This window comes from Heloderma suspectum, chromosome 2, assembly GCF_057233095.1.
Source record: "Heloderma suspectum isolate Gila_16-S chromosome 2, 16-S_ref, whole genome shotgun sequence".
NCBI lineage: Eukaryota > Metazoa > Chordata > Lepidosauria > Squamata > Helodermatidae > Heloderma > Heloderma suspectum.
In genome coordinates this window covers 116,498,891-116,518,424 of record NC_139459.1, presented here as the reverse complement: position 1 = coordinate 116,518,424, position 19,534 = coordinate 116,498,891, and the positions used below count along the sequence as shown (strand labels likewise).

Here is a 19,534-nt window from a genome sequence, read left to right as displayed (position 1 = left end):
AAAAAGTAAACACACACACACACACCCGTGATAGGCTACGTGACGATTTACATAGCCTATCACGGCTAGATTTCCAAAGTCAGCCGTGATAGGCTACGTAAATTGTCACGTAGCCTATCACGGGTGACTTTGGGGGAAAAAAAAAAGCGCGTACGCAAATGGCGGTGGCCCATGGGCGCCGCCATTTGCGTTCCTTATTTTGTCACGTCTAGTCTACGTAAAGATTTACGTAGACTACGGCGAAAATAAGGGAACGCTTTTCCCTTATTTAAATAAGGGAACGCTTTTCCCGAAAATAAGGGGAAAAAACTCCCCCCCCCAAGTCACCCGTGATAGGCTACGTGACGATTTATGTAGCCTATCACGGCTGACTTTGGTAATCTAGCCGTGATAGGCTACGTTAATCGTTACGTAGCCTATCACGGGGTTTGTTTTTTTCACTTTTTCTTTTGTGGCCGGGGAGACGGGGCGCTTCTCCCCGGCCTGAATTTCGGCCAGGCGAGGCGGGGTGCCTCCCCCCCCTCGCCTGAACTTCGGGGGGAGAAGCAAAGCACCTCCCCCCACCGCGAAGCAAGCTGCGGGACAAGGTAAGTCCCTTTCGTACATCCCTAGCAGTGACAGATTTTATTTTCTTGGGTTCCAAGATCACTGCAGACGGTGACTGTAGCCATGAAATTAAAAGACACTTGCTCCTTGGGAGGAAAGCTATGGCAAAGCTAGACAGCATAGTAAGAAGCAGAGACATCACCTTCCCGACAAAGGTCCGTATAATCAAAGCTATGGTTTTCCCAGTAGTAACGTATGGCTGTGGGAGCTGGACTATAAGGAAGGCTGAGCGCCGAAGAATTGATGCTTTCGAACTGTGGTGCTGCAGAAGACTCTTACGATGAGTCCCCTGGACTGCAAGGAGGTCAAATCAGTCCATCCTAAAGGAAATCAACCCTGAGTGCTCATTGGAAGGACAGATACTGAAGCTGAAGCTCAAATATTTTGGCCACCTAATGCGAAGAGAAAACTCAGGAAAAGACCCTGATGCTGGGAAAGATTGAAGGCAAAAGGAGACAGGGATGGCAGAGGATTAGATGGCTAGACAGCATCACCGATGCAATGAATATGAACTTGAGCACACTCTGGGAGAGAGCGGAGGACAGGAAGGCCTGTCCATGGGGTTACGAAGAGTTGGACATGTCTTAATGACTGGACAACAACAACAACAAATACGTGTGTAAAGCACAACTTCCCCTGTAGTGCACATTGACTCTAGACCGAAGTTCTACACTTACATGTGTTGGATGTGGTGGGCAGTATCCAACAGGGCTGCTACACCTCTGCTGGTTCTGTTACACTTGTGGGACCCACTGCTTGGGCAACGGAGTTTTGGTGCTTCTATACTTCTGTGAGCTCAGCTGAGCTGCCCTGTTCTGGAAACAAGCGTTCCCACTCATTTGGGGTTATTTTTAGAAGAACCAAAGCCCTGCTGCATGAGCAGTGGGTCCTGCGAGTGCAATGGAAAATTGGATACTATCCAATGTGAGGACAAGCAGTAACATCCCTCTGTCATACTGAAGTAGTCACCAATGGTTTAGCCTAGTGAATCACATCACTGACCACTTTTCCCTCTCACTGTTCTGTCTGATAGACAATGACATGTTATCACATGTTGTGACTTGTCAGCTCTCAACCTTGGGATCAATCAGTAGGAACAGAGATATACCAAAGGTGACAATGTTCTGAATGACCACATATGAGGAACATTTCTCTTCAATGTACAGTGAAGAGCATGCTCACCAATCCTATCTAGCTTATGTTCCCCTCATCTTCATTGGCAATATAAAGCATAGCTAGGCTGGAGCAAACACATTTACCCAAAGAACAGCTAAGTCTGAACATTAAAGAAGTAAACTTGGTCTTTCACTTTAAAAAAGGAGGTTTTTACAGAAGATTTTTAGAAGGCTGAAACATTGTAGCAATGACAACAATCTGGAATGAAAAAGGAGACACAAAACAGTCAAAGGGGTATATGGATGATTTTAAAAACAAAACAAAAAACCCAACTAGTCTCCTGAACATAAGGAGAGGAGTAGGAGAGTATATCTTACCTCTATGCCTCCCTGACATGCCCGTTACCTCCAAAGCTGCCAGGCATTCTCATGGGGGCTTAACACCCCATCAGCATCTCCTTGCATATGTTTAAATACATGTAGGTTCAAAATGCACGATTTCCAGGATAAAATTTGGAAACTGTGTATTTTGAGCAAAACAAAACAATGTACTCTTCCAAATCTCTCTCTCTCTCACACACACACACACACACACACAGGGCCCTTACGATAGGATGGGGTTTGTAAATTAGGCAATTTAGTTTGCAAGCCTGACTACTGTTGTGGCAGGTTTCCAATATAGGGTAGAGGAAATGTCAAAAGAGGGCTTTGATTGACTTCCGAAGTCCCCCTGTACTTAAAGTTCAGCACACAAAATTCTATTAACTTTAGAATGACTCCTGGGCTTAAAAGTCAGAGCTGCTTCACTAGACTTTACTGAGGACCCAGCACATGGTAGCATCAATCCCTCAGCATCTTCTAAGCCAACTGGTGTTAAGTTTATTCCAAACCCCCTCAAAGGAGCTCCAATAAATCTGACTACCACTCAAATGTGAGTATCAGCTAGAGCAGCCAAGGGTGATGAAAATGAAGAGAGCTGGAGCCAACTTTAGTAACTGATTGATACTATGCCAAAACACCCTCAGACAAATTCATCCCCAGTGTAAGTCCTTTGACTGCAATGAATTTATACCAGGGAAGATATTTGCCCAATGTTGCTTCTGATTACAGGGGAATTTCAGTTCTAAAATCAGGAATAAAGTTGCTGACCCGAGCGTAATGAAGAGACATGGACTGGCAGGGCTCAAATAAATGAAGATAGAAACTCATTGTATTGTGCTACCCTGAAAGTCAATTTGCCCTTGTGAAACTTTTGCTCTAAAGAAAGCAGAGATGAAAATATATTTTTGGCACTCTCCAGATCTGCTCCCCAAGCAGGAGATAAAGTGTGCATTCGCTGTTGCTGCAAACAATATTATTGAGATTTAATCATGGCAGAGAAAGAAAATGTGTTGTTCTGGCTCAGCCTCGCAGAATCCTGGACAATAACGAAAACAAAGAGTTCAAAGCAAAAAGACAATGGAACAGGGGCAAAAGGAAAACTGTGGGAAAGCTTCTGCTGTGTTGTGGGAGGGAGGTACATTATTGTGGAGAAGGCAGCAAGAAATTGTGAAGTGACATATTGTGATCAACCTTAGAAGAAAGCAACAGAGCAGAAGAAAATATGTGTGAAAGAATTGCAGAACAGGAAGGGATCTCAAGGCCAGCTTTTCCAACTCCCTCCTTTCAGGCAAGACCTTCCTAAGCTATAAATCCCCTTACCTGATTAGACTACATCTTCTAGATTTCAAAGTGCCACAAGGTGGGGTCACAGGAATGGGGAATGTATATCATGTTATGCTCATTGCTCACACACATTCATGTACATTGTTTGACCTCTCATCACTTGAGGATGCTCAGATGACTGCCAAATAAACTTGCTCTGCTGTGTCGTGTTTGCACAAATAATGATAATGATACATAATAAATAATAATAATAACACATAAGCTCTGTCTTGCTGTGATGAATCTGTGATGGTGCATTAGATGTGCAAGGCATCACAGTCAATGTGTGGGATCTGGCACAGAGATGCCTGTGATCCAAAGAGGGAATGGGGAATGTAGTAAATACCAATCCAGACAAATCAGGTAAGATGGCCAATGACAGGGCATTTGTCTCCCCAATTTAAAGTCCATGCAGCAGGTTATGCCTAAATGACAATGAAGAGAGTTGCCTGTTCACGTTAATCAAAGGCTTCCTATGCTGTTCTATGTAAGCATGCAAGAAAGTAATCCTATGGTTTCAGCAATCCCAAAATTGTCCTTATAGTGTTGAATGCAACAGATTTGTTTGCTTGTTTGTGTAATACTTATATAGTACTTAATATAATAAAATCCCTAAGCAGTTCACATATAATATTAAAAATCACATTTAAAAACAATTTCACTGCAGTAACAATACAAATCAAATTTAAAATACACTATTAAAAACAATTCCAGCTACACTAACAATATAAAACAATGCAAGGAGCAGGAAGATGGCACCACATATGATTAATAATTGCGCTTAATTACAAGCCAGAGAAAGCCTGGGTGAACAAGTGCATTTTCAGGAGGTGTTTGCAAGATACCACATTTTCTGCCTCTCAAACTGCACAGAGGAGGGTTTTGCAGAGAGTGGGTGCCACCACAGAGAAGGCCCACCTTACAGCTACTATTTGGTGACATTCTGTTGGTCACAGAATGACCAGCAGGGCCTCTGCCAAAGATCTTAAAGGTTGGTTGGGGGTATATAGGGGAGGCAGTCTGCTAGTGATTCTGGTCCCAAGTTGTTTAGGGATTTGTCTGACAACAACATCAACTTGAACATGGCATGGTGGCTAATAAGAAGCCAGTGCAGTTCTTTTAATATAGGTGTTATGTGAACATAGCTGGGTGTCCCAGTGAGCACCCTAGCTGCTGCATTCTGCACTAGCTGCAGCTTCTGGACCAGGCACAAGAGCAACTCCACACAGAGTGCATTGTTGTTGTTCAGTTGTGTCCAACTCTTTGTGACCCCATGGACCGTAGCACACCAGGCCTTCCTGTCCTCCACTCTCTCCCGGAGCGTGCTCAAGTCCATATTCATTGCATCAGTAGGGTTGGCGGAGAATTTCTCCCCGAAACTTCGGGGGGCCGAGTGCCAACGTGTTCGGCCCCCCGAAGAAGTTTCGGGGAGAAATTCTCCGCCCCCCCCACCCCCCTCCCCCAGGATGGGACGCTATTTGCATTGCCCTTATTTTCGCTGTAGTCTACGTAAATCTTTACGTAGACTACAGCGACCAAATAAGGAACATGAATGGCGGCTCCCTATGGGCTATAGAATAGGCATCCAGAATAGGCTACGTTAATCGTCACGTAGCCTATCACGGGGGCGTGTTTTTTTTTAACTTTTTATTTCGCGGCCGGGTGAGGCGAGACGCCTCCTCCCCGGCCTGAATTTCGGCCGGGCGAGGCGGGAAGCCTCCCCCCCAGCCTGAATTTCGGCCGGGCGAGGCAGGAAGCCTCCCCCCCCCGGCCTGAACTTCGGGGGGAGAGCAGCAAAGCGCCTCCCCCCCACCGCGAAAAGCTGCGAGACCAGGTAAGTGGCTTTCGTGCACCCCTATGCATCAGTGATGCTATCTAGCCATCTCATCCTCTGCTGTCCCCTTCTCCTTTTGCCTTCAATCTTTCCCAGCATCAGGGTCTTTTCCAGTGACTTTTCTCTTTGCATTAGGTTAGGGGTGTCAGAAAATGTCTCGCTGAAACTTCGGGGGGGCCGAGTGCCAACGTATTCGGCCCCCCGAAGTAGTTTCGGGGAGAAATTCTCCACACACCCCCGCACCCCGCACCCCCCCCCCCAGGATGGGACTTACCCTTCCCGAATGTCGTTCCCGGTGGCGGGTCGCAGCGGCGATTCGGCAGGGCTTCGACAGGGGTGGGGGCGGCAGCCGGTCTTTCAACCGGCTGCCGCTGCCGCCATTCCAATAAAAGTAAAAAAAAAAAAAAACGCCCCTGTGATAGGTTACGTGACGATTAACGTAGCCTATCACGGCTAGATTTGCAAAGTCAGCCGTGATAGGCTACGTAAATCGTCACATGGCCTATCACGGGTGACTTAAAAAAAAAAAAGCGCATACGGCTAATGGCAGCCCCCATAGGGAGCTGCCATTCGCGTTCCTTATTTGGTCGCTGTAGTCTACGTAAAGATTACGTAGACTACGGCAAAAATAAGGGCAACGCTATTTGCGTTGCCCTTATTTTCGCCGTAGTCTACATAAATCTTTACGTAGACTACAGCGACCAAATAAGGAATGTGAATGGCGGCTCCCTATGGGGGCCGCCATTTGCGTATGCGCTTTTTTTTTTTTTAAGTCACCCGTGATAGGCTACGTGACGACTAACGTAGCCTATCACGGCTGACTTTGCAGATCTAGCCATGATAGGCTACGTAAATCGTCATGTAGCCTATCATGGGGCTTTTTTTTTTTTTTACTTTTCTGTTGAAGTTCGCGGCCGGGGAGACGGGGCGCTTTTCCCCGGCCTGAATTTCGGCCAGGCAAGGCAGAAAGCCTCTCCCCCAGCCTGAATTTCGGCCGGGCGAGGCGGGAAGCCTCCCCCCCCCCGGCCTGAACTTCGGGGGGAGAAGCGAAGCGCCTCCCCCCCACCGCGAAGCAAGCTGCGAGACCAGGTAAGTGACTTTCGTACATCCCTACATTAGGTGGCCAAAATATTTGAGCTTCAGCTTCAGGATCTGTCCTTCCAATGAGCACTCAGGGTTGATTTCCTTTAGGATGGACTGATTTGACCTCTTTGCAGTCCAGGGGACTCGTAAGAGTCTTCTCCAGCACCACAGTTCGAAAGCATCAATTCTTTGGCGCTCAGCCTTCCTTATAGTCCAGCTCTCACAGCCATATGTTGCTACTGGGAAAACCACAGCTTTGATTATATGGACCTTTGTCGGCAAGATGATGTCTCTGCTTCTTACTATGCTGTCTAGGTTTGCCATAGCTTTCCTCCTAAGGAGCAAGCATCTTTTAATTTCATGGCTACAGTCACCGTCTGCGGTGATCTTGCAGCCCAAGAAAATAAAATCTGTCACTGCTTCCATTTCTTCCCCTTCTATATGCCAGGAAGTGATCGGGCCAGATGCCATGATCTTCGTTTTTTTAATGTTGAGTTCCAAACCAGCTTTTACACTCTCCACTTTCACCCTCAACAAGAGGCTCTTTAGATCCTCTTCACTTTCTGCCATTAGGGTGGTATCATCTGCGTATCTGAGGTTGTTGATAATTCTCCCGGCAATCTTAATTCCGACCTGTGATTCATGCAACCCGGCGTTTCTCATGATATGCTCTGCATATAAGTTAAATAATTATGAGGTTACCAGTGCATGGAGCACCATGGCTAGGTTGTTCCTATCCAGGAAGGAGTGTAGTTGGTGGACCAACTGAAGTTGCTAATGGATGTTCTGATGCTACACTGAGGTCACCTGGGCCTAAAGTGACAAAAATGGATCCAGGAGTACTCCCAAGCTACATACCTGCTCCTTCAGAGGGAGTGCAACCCCATCCAGAACAGGCAAACAGCCCAATTCCTGGACCTGGGAACTGCCCAGGGTTTCTGTCTTAACAGGATTCACCTTCAGTTGATTAGCCCTCATGAAAGTCATAACTGCATCTAGGCACTGGTTCAGAACGTGCACAGCCTCTCCCATGCATACATACTCTTATGCTATATATCTTGTATATATCTTGTACTATACCCTGGTCATTAGATGGAATTAATTTTATCTTTCTAACTCTTTTCTTGTTTTGCACACACACACACACACCCACTGTATTCACATATCACTGGGGTCCTGGATTGCCCTTTAGCAGCTTTTCCATTTGTAGTGTTCCAATTCTGTACTTTTCATTGTACTCCTGGAACAATGCTTTGTCTTTTTTTTTTTTGGTCGACAGCTCAAACATTCAGAATGCATGCTAACTTTCCAGCACTTTACACTTACTATTCTCCATTCTCTTTCAGTCTGGAAGGAACAAGAAGACACGATTAGATTAAAACTCATAGCAAACCACCCTTTTCATACTTTATAAACCTTTCTAAAATTTCCATCTCTTATTCTCCCATTTACTGTTTACATCACTTTAGTTCCAGATGAAGATGCTCATCAACAAATGAGATGTTCTGCGTATTGATTAACTGAGAAGAGCAGATAGCAGGAGTGACTTGTAACTTCCTGTTGTATGTAATAAATATGGTACTTGGTACCTTTAAAGAGCATCCTCTTATTGGTAGTGGTTTCTTTTACTTATGGAAATGATGGATGAAGAGGGATTCAAAGTACCCCGGCCCCCGGGCAGCACCATCCAAGGCCAATGAAGATGTCATGAAAAAAGTGTTTCCTGACCTGGAATTCTGTAACCAGCAACAGCCTGGGTTAACCTTGATCTTGAGGGTGGGTGGCTGGGTTGCACTGCTTGCCCATCTGAACTGAGTCTGATGCATGTGGGATGAGGCCTAATATAGGCCTCACCCCAAATATCATTCTTCAGATCTCATGAGGAAAGGATGTCCCATTACGTATGAGACTGCAGAGGGTGAGATCTCAGAATTTTCTTAGCACATCCCATGATGGCTAGGTGTTCACAGAACTTACCACTTAGCAGAAAACCGTTCTGTTCTGCTGGCACCTGGGAAGCACTGTCTCAATCACCCTCAAAAAGGATCAGGAGACAGGAGGATAGTACCCACCTCCTCCAGCCCTATAACCTTTCCCCTTTCCACAGGCACTGGCATGGGTTGGGGGACCCTTACCATCTGCTCTTAGAAATCAAATTGCTTCCTTGCTAGTTAAATAGTGATGAAGGTGGGCGGGCACTCCCTGAATGAGAACAATTTCTGCACAAAACGTTTTTTAAACAACTTTCAGAGAACTCATTTGATAGCCACCGAGCATCATAAAGACTTCTCTCTGCGATAGTGACATGCTGAATAGGTTTACATTGTGTTGTAAAGTATTAATAAGTATACCTGACAGCAATAATATATCAAAGTAATGAAATTAAGCAGAGGTATCATAACTAAAGTTAACGTTTATATTCCACTATAAACTAAACAGGTTATGATTTATCCGCAATATGAGTACCATTCCATAGTCAGCATTATCATTACTATGCCACTGGAACATGCTCTGACATTCAGATATGATATGTTTAAGAAATATAAAGTTCTAGTTTGGGAATTGTTCAGGTGATCCATGCTTTCAAAAGAGAGAGAAAAAATCTGGGCCTAGGGCTGATTTCCTTTTTGCAGTTTGAAACCTCTTCACGTGGTGGCAAAAGGAAATCTGACTCGGGGTCAGGTGAGCCTGCTAAGGGAGAAAGGCCTCAAGCCAAGACACCATGACCCAGGAGCCTCAATCTCCAGTCACCAGTGTCACCACCCAACTCACCTCCAATGGCAGGGGGACCAAGAGAAGGGCCTCTGAGCATGACCTTAAATAATACTTGTGGCGGTTCATAGGGGAGAAGAAGCTTCTTAACACATCGTGCTTGGATACTGATTTTCAAAAATAATTGAATGGCAAGAGTGGAAGGCATGCAAAAGGTTGCATATACAGTTCCAAATTGTCTGCAGCACCCTTCCCCAACCTGGGGCCGTCCAGGTGTATTGGTCTACAACTCCCATCATTTCCCAGCCAGCATGGCCAGTGGCACCAGGTTGGGAAAGCTGGTCTACACAATTCAGTTTTCCGGGTATCTAGGATGAGTAATTCATCTGATCATGGCTTTGCAAATTGCTCTTTCCCAGCAACAAACCACAGAAGACAATGCTCTCATCCCTAGTCTAGTTCTGGCCTTGATAAGTGTTGATTGTGGAGGTGAATATAGGCTATTCATCCTTCAGTGTTAATTGTCTTGACAGGGAAAAAAGAAAGGATGCCAAAAATAATACTATTTTACCACCCCACCAAGAGCAGCCATTTCTGCTGCAGGCTCCATTACACTCTGCTCACCATGAAACCTTTCAGCAGTAATAGATTTGCTGGCAAAGTTTTCTTTGGCTATGAAAATGTCCCTTAATAATGCACAGAGTAGAAGGGTCACTGAGAGGAAGAGAAAGAGCCTCCTGTGTTGACTGCTTCTTGGTCTGGGTCATTAACTGTGAACAGTCCTTCTAATTAAAGGCTGCCAATACATAATTATTAGCCAAGTGAGCCCATCCTGTTAAACTTAAACAAACCCATTTTAAAGATCCAAGAACAGAAATCATTTAATTAGGAGAGAGACAATTTAATTAGGGACTCATGAGACATTTGTAAAAGTGTCCATTCTTGTACGCCTTTCCACAAAAGGAGAAATCCTTCCTGAAATTTCCATGATCAAAGCCAAAACATCATGAGATCTATGAAGGAAAGCAGCCAATGATGAAACAAAGTAGGTGGGCATTTGTCATTATTTGGGAAATTATGAGATATACTAAGAGCACACTTGTGGGACTCCATAGGCATTCTGTCCACACAGAGGAAGCACTTCTGTGTAACAAAAAGCATGAAAACTATGACCATGCCATCCTGCTAATGATGAATGTATCTGTCAGTTTTGCATTAAAATGTCTTCATCCCAAATTCTTTCCATTCTGATTATGGAGAGATTGGCAAATTTTGGTAAGTTCTTATCAAAATGAACTGAAGTAAATTCTCCCCCATCTGCACCAGCCAAATGCAATAGCTATAGCTACTCCCAGCATGGAGAGAGGCATGTTGTATCTGCCTGCCATGTAGCTGTCAGAGATGAGGGGCCTGTCAGAAAAAAAGACGTGGCAACCCTAATTCACCATGACAAACATCTGGGATTCAGTCCCAGAGTTTTCAGAGATAGGGCACAATCTTATTGAGAGAGATGGTCACCTCCAACCTCCTCTGAAGTTGGAGGTGACTTCCCATCCAATGCAGGGTGGCTGAAGCACAGAGGAGAGGATTCCTTCCATGCTCTCACTGTCCTGCAATTTGCATTAGACACCTGATTTCAGGGGTCTAAGCGCAGCTTCGGGGAGGGGGCAGAAACAGGGCTGGAAGCCACATAGGAAGCTGTCTAAAACAGCTTCCATGGTCTCCTCCCCTCCCCGCCCCTGGGAACACCCTATTTTTGCCCTTGCCATGATCCATGTTAGGAGCACAGACAGGCATGGAGGGGCAGCCACCACAGTTCTTTCTGCCCCAGCTACGAGGGGGAGGAGGAGGGGGCAGGGAGCACATGACCCCGTCTCTGAGCTTGTAGCGCTATCACGAGCTTGGAGCCAGGAAAATGAAAAATCCTATGTGTCTCCCAGACACTGTCTATGGGACATAGGATTGCTCTCTTAAGCATTCAAAATCCTCTGCTTAGATGGATGAATCCCTTTTCCCTTTTTCCTATGTTCACCTTACATTTTCAAGTTCTTGGCATCCTGCTTATAAAGAAAAATCATAAACATATGCACATTTTGATAAGTTCTTATCCCAAAAATGAAAATGAACTGAATGAAATTCTCACCAATCCCTACTTCCCATGACATGTACACATAGCAGAACTGTTGTGTGTGATCATCATCTGTAGCTTTCACCATGCAATATTGATGTGAGAAAAGGATAACATTTGGAGTGGCCCTATGGCTGTGATTTCTAAGTTCCACTGATTCCAATAATCCTTAATGCTACATAAGTGTCTCTCAAATGGGGATGTCTGTCTGTGCCACAAGATTATCTGGATCTACTATTTAATAGATCCAGATAATCTTGTGGCACAGACAGACATCCCCATTTGAGAGACACTAACAGATGCAGATGAGATTAAGAAGAGGTGGAAAGAATACACAGAAGAACGATACAGGAAAGATCTGAATGTCCCTGATAGCCATGATAGTGCGGTCACTGAACTTGAGCCGGACATCCTAAAGAGTGAAGTCAAGTGGGCCTTAGGAAGCATTACTAGTGGAGATGACAGTCTTCCAGCTGAGCTATTTAAAATCCTAAAAGATGATGCTGTTAAAGTGCTGCACTCAATATGCCAACAAATTTGGAACACACAACAGTGGCCACAAGACTGGAAAAGGTCAGTTTACATTCCAATTCCAAAGAAGGGCAATGCCAAAGAGTGTTCAAACTACCGCACAATTGCGCTCATTTCACATGCCAGCAAGGTGATGCTCAAAATCCTACAAGCTAGGCTTCAGCAGTATGCGAACCGAGAACTACCGGAAGTACAAGCTGGGTTTCGAAGAGGCAGCCAACATTTGCTGCATCATGGAGAAAGCAAGAGAATTCCAGAAAAATGTCTATTTCTGCTTCATTGACTATGCTAAAGCCTTTGATTGTGTGGATCACAACAAACTCTGGCAAATTCTTAAAGTGATGGGAATACCAGACCACCTTACCTGTCTCCTGAGAAACCTGTACGAGGGTCAAGAAGCAACAGTAAGAACCAGACATGGAACAACCGAGTGGTTCAAAATTGGGAAAGGAGTACGACAAGGCTGCATATTGTCACCCTGCTTATTTAACTTATATGCAGAATACATCATGAGAAACGCCGGGTTGGATGAATCAGAGGTCGGAATTAAGATTGCTGGGAGAATTATCAACAACCTCCGATATGCAGACGATACCACCCTAATGGCAGAAAGCGAAGAGGATCTCAAGAGCCTCTTGTTGAGGGTGAAAGTGGAGAGTGCAAAAGCTGGTTTGAAACTCAACATTAAAAAAACGAAGATCATGGCATCTGGCCCTATCACTTCCTGGCATATAGAAGGGGAAGAAATGGAAGCAGTGACAGATTTTACTTTCTTGGGCTCCAAGATCACCGCAGACGGTGACTGTAGCCATGAAATTAAAAGACGCTTGCTCCTTAGGAGGAAAGCTATGGCAAACCTAGACAGCATAGTAAGAAGCACAGACATCACCTTGCCGACAAAGGTCCGTCTAATCAAAGCTATGGTTTTCCCAGTAGTAACGTATGGCTGTGAGAGCTGGACTATAAGGAAGGCTGAGCGCCAAACAATTGATGCTTTCAAACTGTGGTGCTGGAGAAGACTCTTACGAGTCCCCTGGACTGCAAGGAGGTCAAATCAGTCCATCCTAAAGGAAATCAACCCTGACTGCTCATTGGAAGGACAGATACTGAAGCTGAAGCTCAGATATTTTGGCCACCTAATGCGAAGAGAAAACTCTCTGGAAAAGACCCTGATGCTGGGAAAGACTGAAGGCAAAAGGAGAAGGGGACGGCAGAGGATGAGATGGCTAGATAGCATCACCAATGCAATGAATATGAACTTGAGCACGCTCCAGGAGAGAGCGCAGGACAGGAAGGCCTGGCATGATATGGTCCATGGGGTCACGAAGAGTCGGACACGACTGAACGACTGAACAACAACAACAACTATTTAATAAGTAACATCAGTTATGTAACGCATTCACCTCAGTGCATAGACTCATGAGTAAAGTAGTATTCATGAATCTTCCACTGCTATTCCTGCACAGCAGTAAAGCGATGATCAATAGGATGGGTAAGGAAGACATCTTGCAGTATGTTTTCCCACCTTCTAGGAAGGCAGGGGCCTCCACACATTCAACAGCAGATGAGAAGCTTACTGGTACACCTATAGGTCTCTAATTCTGAGCTTTCTCTACAGCAGGGGTGTTGAACCTCTTTCAGCTCAAGAGTCAAATTCAATTTCAGAAAAGCTCTTGGGGGGCCATATTTGTGGTGGGGTGATTCACTTGGCATGCAATCCTATGCATATTTAGACAGAAATAACTCCTACAATTCCAAGCATGCCCCAGCCATCTTGGCTTTTTTCTGTCTAAATGTGCATGGGATTGTATCCTTGTAGGAGTATTTTTACACATGGACCCTAATTAGATTAGGGTCAGGGCTGATTCATATTACTTACCTAAATCAATCATCATTAACTAAAACATGGGCCAAAGTGCTTCCTTATTTCTTGTGTATATACACAGAGCTCAATCTCATATGGATGTTACTGAAATGAGTGGGAGTTTATGCTATAAACACTGCTGGTATTTCCATGGATTGTGTCCTTTATTTTTATTAGCAAGGACATCTCTTGGAATCACATGGCTGAGGTTAATAGCAAAAAGACAGCTAGATAATGACTTTTGATAGAAAAGTTAAGCATAATTTCTTTTCTTTAAAAGGGTTTCCTTAAAGCCAGTTTCTGACAACATGCTATGTTTTATTGGAAAGAAATACAGTATTATAAGTTACTCAACTGCAGCCACAGTTACTCAATATATACAGTAGTTCTCAACCTCAGGTCCCCAGATGTGGTCAGACTACAACTCCCATCACCCCAGCCAGCAAGCCAATGGTCAATGATGATGGGAGTTATAGTCCAACAACAACTGGGGACCCAAGATTGGGAAACATAACAATATAGTCTATTTGCTTATTATTAACAGAATTTTAGAGGTACCACTAAACGCAAATATTCAGAATCATGATTCAGGCCCTTAAATTCATGATACTTGTTGAACGTAACGTTATACATGCAGTATTCTTATATTTGGATTATTTTGCTTTTTGAAAGCAATGACTGCTCTTGTTCAGCCTTCACTCTCCACCCAAGAAGGCATTCTTCCCAATCAAGTGACACCGTCTGCTTTCAAGTGTCACCATCACCAAGGCCTACTGGTTTAAGGCAAAAACTCATGTAGATCAAAGTATTCACACTTACCTGAGAGTAAGTCCCATTGAACTCAATAGATCTCACTTCTGAGTAGACATGCATAAGAACGCCACTGCAGTTGTTTGCACTTTGGCAGAAGTCATTTACATACCCGTGTCTTCTTTCCTCTTTGAATGATTACAGTTCAAGTTGCCAGGTTTTTAGGGCAGGGGGGATCCTTTTTCAAAAGCGTATTAGATCATCACCTTTTACCATGAGCATTTTAGCTTGTAAGACTCATTGACAAAAATGACAGAGCTCAGATATGCCTTGCTGAAAATACTTTTACAAAGCATCAGTGCTACCATGCCTATAAGCAAGGAAAGATCAAACCTTTGCTGTTGCCTTACAGTACACTGAGGGTCTAGAGGCATTAGGGATGCTGGAGAAATTCAAGATGGACTAAAATGAGCTTGGATTTCTAAGAATCTGGCCTGTGGAATCCACTGCAGAGGAATCCCCTCAGGCCATGCAGAGTCCATGGCCTTTTGGATGTTTTTTTACTTTCCTGAAATTTAGGGATATTATTTTTCGTAGGAAAATACACAGGTTTCTGCTGAGGAAAAGTTGAATGGAATGTTACGAATGATAAGACACTAAATGTTACGTACTAAAGTAAATTACGGAAATGGTTACAAAACCTCTTACGTAATGATTTGCATATTTTTCTGCTTGACAAAGAAAATATATTTGCATTTGTCTGTGAACGGATGACAAAAGAGGCGCCTGACAATCCATGAAACACAGACAGAGCGGATTTTGCACAGTCTGTCCATCCCTAAGAGGAATCAGTGGAGTTAGCTTCCAACCCATGGGCACATTCTTGCCAGAGTTGATGGGAAGAAGGTTGAGATAGGGCAGCTTTTCCCAGAGGTGCTGGACTGCAACTCCTATCATTCCCAGCCAGCATGGCCCATCATGGAAGTAGCAGTCCAACGTATCTGGAGGGCACCAGATTGGGGAAGGCTGGGATAGGGCCATGACCTTGAGCAATGCTTCCCAAATCTTTGATAATTTTACACAGTCTTTTCCTGTAATAAAATTGGAGGCACCATTTGCCAGTTGTGTAGTGGTACATTTCGAAATGCAAAGGGACTGATCATGACAGCCCCTATAGCCACGCCCCCAAGGAGAATCCATAGTCATACCGCCAGGATATATAAATACTTATATCCTGCTTTTCTATTCTTTATGCTCAAAGGATCTAATAGTCAGGTTTAAAACTCCATCATAAAACACAGTCATCCAAAACAAACAAACAAACAAACCACTAATAAATTCCCACAATCAAGTTTATGGGATATGACTGCAATCCTATGCGTAGTTACCTGGCAGTAAACTCCATTGAACTCAGTGGTGCTTTCTTCTACCCGCACAAGTTCAACCTGCAAATACACTGACTTCTGACAAAAGATCTTCATCCAGCTGAAATGGAACTTTAGCTAGTAATTAGAAATTAGGTTTTATTGTGGTTGTATTGTTATATTGTGGTTTTAATGTTCTATATATTTTAAATTGTTTTATTGTGTGTTGTTTGGTTTTACTTTTTGTGAACCGCCCAGAGAGCTTCGGCTATTGGGCGGTATAGAAATGAAATAAATAAAATAATAAAAATAATAAAATAAATGCCAACAATTATAAGAAGTGTTACCATTCAAACTGCTAAGTTGAAGTAGGGACCCTGTCAAGGAGAAAGAAAGACATATCCAGCCTGTATGTGATTATTGTCCTCATTTTCTGACTTCCTCTGTTCTGATCTAGCACACTCAGTAGTGAAACTTGCAAGCCTCATTATCACCTAGGGATGGAATGAGCACTCATTTAGGTCCGCAAATCTGTTGGACCGCTGGTGCCTGCACCCCCTGACCTGTGCCTGCTGAGCCCTCCCCCCCTCGCCAGTCCCTGGACCGCCCTCCCGCATTGGGTAAGCAGCCTGTAACTTACCCAGGCCCATCTGCCTATGTCCCAATCTCCATGTGTTTAAAATACATGGCTATCGGCAGCCCGTACCCATAGACTTATATGCAAAATAGTGCCATGAATCTAGAGTACATGGGCGATTCACAGCACTTTTTGAGTATAAGTCTATGTGGGCACATAGACTTATACACAAAAAATACTATGGATTGCCCATATACTCTATATTCATGGTGTTATTTTGCATATAAATCTATGGGCATGGGCTGCTGATCACCATTTTTTTAAAAAACACGGCAATCAGGACAGAGGTAGATGGGTCCAGGTAAGTTGCAGGCTCCTTACCGAGTGTGTGGGGGGGGGCTCGAGTGCAGCCTGGGGGGCCAGCGAGTGAAGGCAGGGGCTGGGCGGGTGCCTGGAGAACCTGGACTGGGGGGGGCGCCCGTCCATCCCTAACATCATCTTACTCATTTGCAAGCACAAGGAGAGGTCCACCAGAGGTCCTGGTGCTCCAGGAGGTGACATCATCACTCCTGAAAAATGTCCTGATGCTGCACTCCTCTTCATTCCCACTCCACTGAACTTTCCTCCTTACCTCAGGCCCAGGGAGTCAAACTTTTGTGCTACTGATATGGCATCTATATTCCTAAAAGCTTCTGCATCTGGAAAACATGTTGCAAAATCAACCACCATCAAAAGATATGTATTCACAAACGGTGCAGGTTTGAGAAACGGTCCTATAATATCCACAGCTACCCTATAAAAGGCTTTCCCTATTAAGGGCATTGGCTGTACAGGAGCTTTAGTCTTCTCACCTTCTTTCCCAACCTTTTGAAACACTTCATAGGACTTACAATATTCAGTAACTTCTTTTGACATATTAGGCCTATAGAAATTGACAGCCAACCATTTATTTTTTTTTTCTTCAGTGCCCATATGACCAGCTATGGGTACACCATGAGCTACTTTTAACAACTGTTGTCAGTATGACTGAGGAACAATCAACTGCTTTTCCACCTCACAGTTTTGCCCTCTATTTGGTGGCAGCCATTTCCTGTATAACAGACCATTCTCCCCAAAGGCTTGTTCTTTGGGGGCTTCTTCAAAAAAGGTTCCTTGCTCTTGTGCCTGTTTGTTTTTTTAAGATTTCTAAACTCTTTTCGCTCCCAAGAGCATTTTTAAATTCACTGTCCATTTGACCTGAACTATTTGAGACAACTGAGTCCATGGTCTCTTTGCTTGTCCTTACACCTGGGGGTCAAATCCAGCCCACCTGGGTTCCCCAGAGGGCCATACACCTCCCTCCAGACACAGATTGTTCGGTGGTTTCCCAGGTTTTGTACAGATTTTCCCCATTCTAAAAAGTTGAAATGCCTCTCCTGAGGCTTTGTTACTGGCAGTAAGAACCTTGAGCTAAACTATGCCTGCATTTTTGGCATTTGGGCACCAGTCCCATTTGCTTTTGGCCCTGCCCACCACTAGAATGCAGCCCCCGAGAACTTGAATGGAATTCAGCCCTCAGGCTGAAAGAGGTTCAACACCCCTGTCTTACACTCAGAAAGATATACTTTCTCCCCTTAATCTGTTCCCAGAATAGTTGATAACCATGGCTATCCTTCTTGCACCTCTGAGATATCCCCATTAATACTGGCAGCTCCATCCTCAGTGGGCATAAGCAAGACTGTGCTTCCTGGCCGATGCTTCTAGAGATTCCCCTACACATGTTTGCTGTAGCCTAGGCTACAACATCACAGAATCCCCAAGCATCGTTGCTACCTTCCTAAGGATGCTACCCATATGTTGGCAGAGAGTAGAGAGTGAGTGGGGAGATCAGTTCTGTACGTGGCCTCCCTGTTCAGATTGGCATAGAGTAGTGGATGCATCCAACATGGTGGCTTAATTTTAGAAAGCACACTTAAGGCAATCTCATGGTATCCTAGTGTGTCCTGCTGCAGTCCTGCTCTTCTAGGCCTAGTCAAGCTTATTTGTGTTTTCGACAGTGACCCTCCCTGAGCTTGACTTAAGTTTTTTACTTACCATCTACTCACACTCTTCACTACTTTTCTCTTCCAGTGTGTGAAATCTTTCATCAGTGGACATGATAGCATCTCTGTTGTCATCTTCATATGTTTCTTCTAAGGATGCATGAGAAATTCAGTTCAGTTCATTTTTTTTACCAGAATTTACCAAGTTTGCATCTCCCAGAAACAAATGCAGGCCCAAATGCAATCTGCGATTGAACTCTGTACATTTCTGAGTTTGTGACGCAATTTGTGGAACAAAAAAAATGTGTTTGAAAAATGTACGCATCTGAAAACGCACATAAAAAAAATCATACTTTGGAAAAAAAATAAACATGCTTTAATCAATGGGAGAAAAATACATACCTTCCAAAAATGCACACAAGATGCATAAATTTGGAAAATGCACATGAAAATATGCACAAATGTCCTTGTGAAAAGGAAAAAATTGATATAGGCATTTGTTGAAATGAGCTTCAAGGTGGAATTTGGAGAACCTTGATGAACTCAAGTTTTGCTAATTCACACAACCATCACTTCTTTGGTTGTTATGCAGATACTGGGATGGAGTGATGGATTGGACTATCACATGGCCCAAGATGATCAAGGCTGAGTAGTTTCTGCTGTGACTACATGTTTAAGTTCTATGAAGCAGAAGCCCTAGTCAGCTGTCCATTGGGGCAGGATGTGGGAAAACCTCTCCGAATGCTACTTACCAGATAAACTAAGGATTTCAGAGAAATCTGCAATGGAACCAAATGAGTTTGGATTTTCATTAATCCAACCTGAGGATTCCACAGTAGCCCAGCTTTCCCACTGTCAGGTGGATTCCGCAGACGAGTTTTCTAACTTTCCCAGATGTTGTGCAACTGTTGTCTTGGAAAAATATGCAAAAATATTTTTTTAAGGCAAAAAAAAGTGCATTTCCCCCATAGACTAAAGAGTGAAAATGTGCATGGGGGGGGGGGGTTGCGTATTTTCACACACGCAAATTTGCACAAATTTGGAAACAAAAAAATCTGATTCCATTGATGGGCGGATGACGGAATGAAAGGGACCTGACAATCTGCAAAACACAAACAGAATGGATTTTACATAGTCTGTACATCCCTAGTCTAAACTGACTTTAGGCACTCCCTTGCCGAATTCCAGCATCTCCTGGCAGTTGATTTAACAGTGTTTATCTGCTACTGGTAAATGCCAAGATCG

At 44.1% G+C, this 19,534-nt stretch overlaps 1 long non-coding RNA gene across 1 annotated transcript; it reads right to left on the bottom strand.

Moving 5' to 3' along the window:
- Positions 1 to 16,700: 16,700 nt before the first annotated feature.
- LOC146352657 (uncharacterized) lies at positions 16,701 to 19,134 on the bottom strand. Its single transcript, XR_014787810.1, has 3 exons — positions 19,042 to 19,134; positions 18,342 to 18,439; positions 16,701 to 16,966 (listed from the first exon to the last, which is right to left on the bottom strand). It is a non-coding gene; the product is annotated as an uncharacterized LOC146352657 (long non-coding RNA).
- Between the last annotated feature and the right edge of the window lie 400 nt (positions 19,135 to 19,534).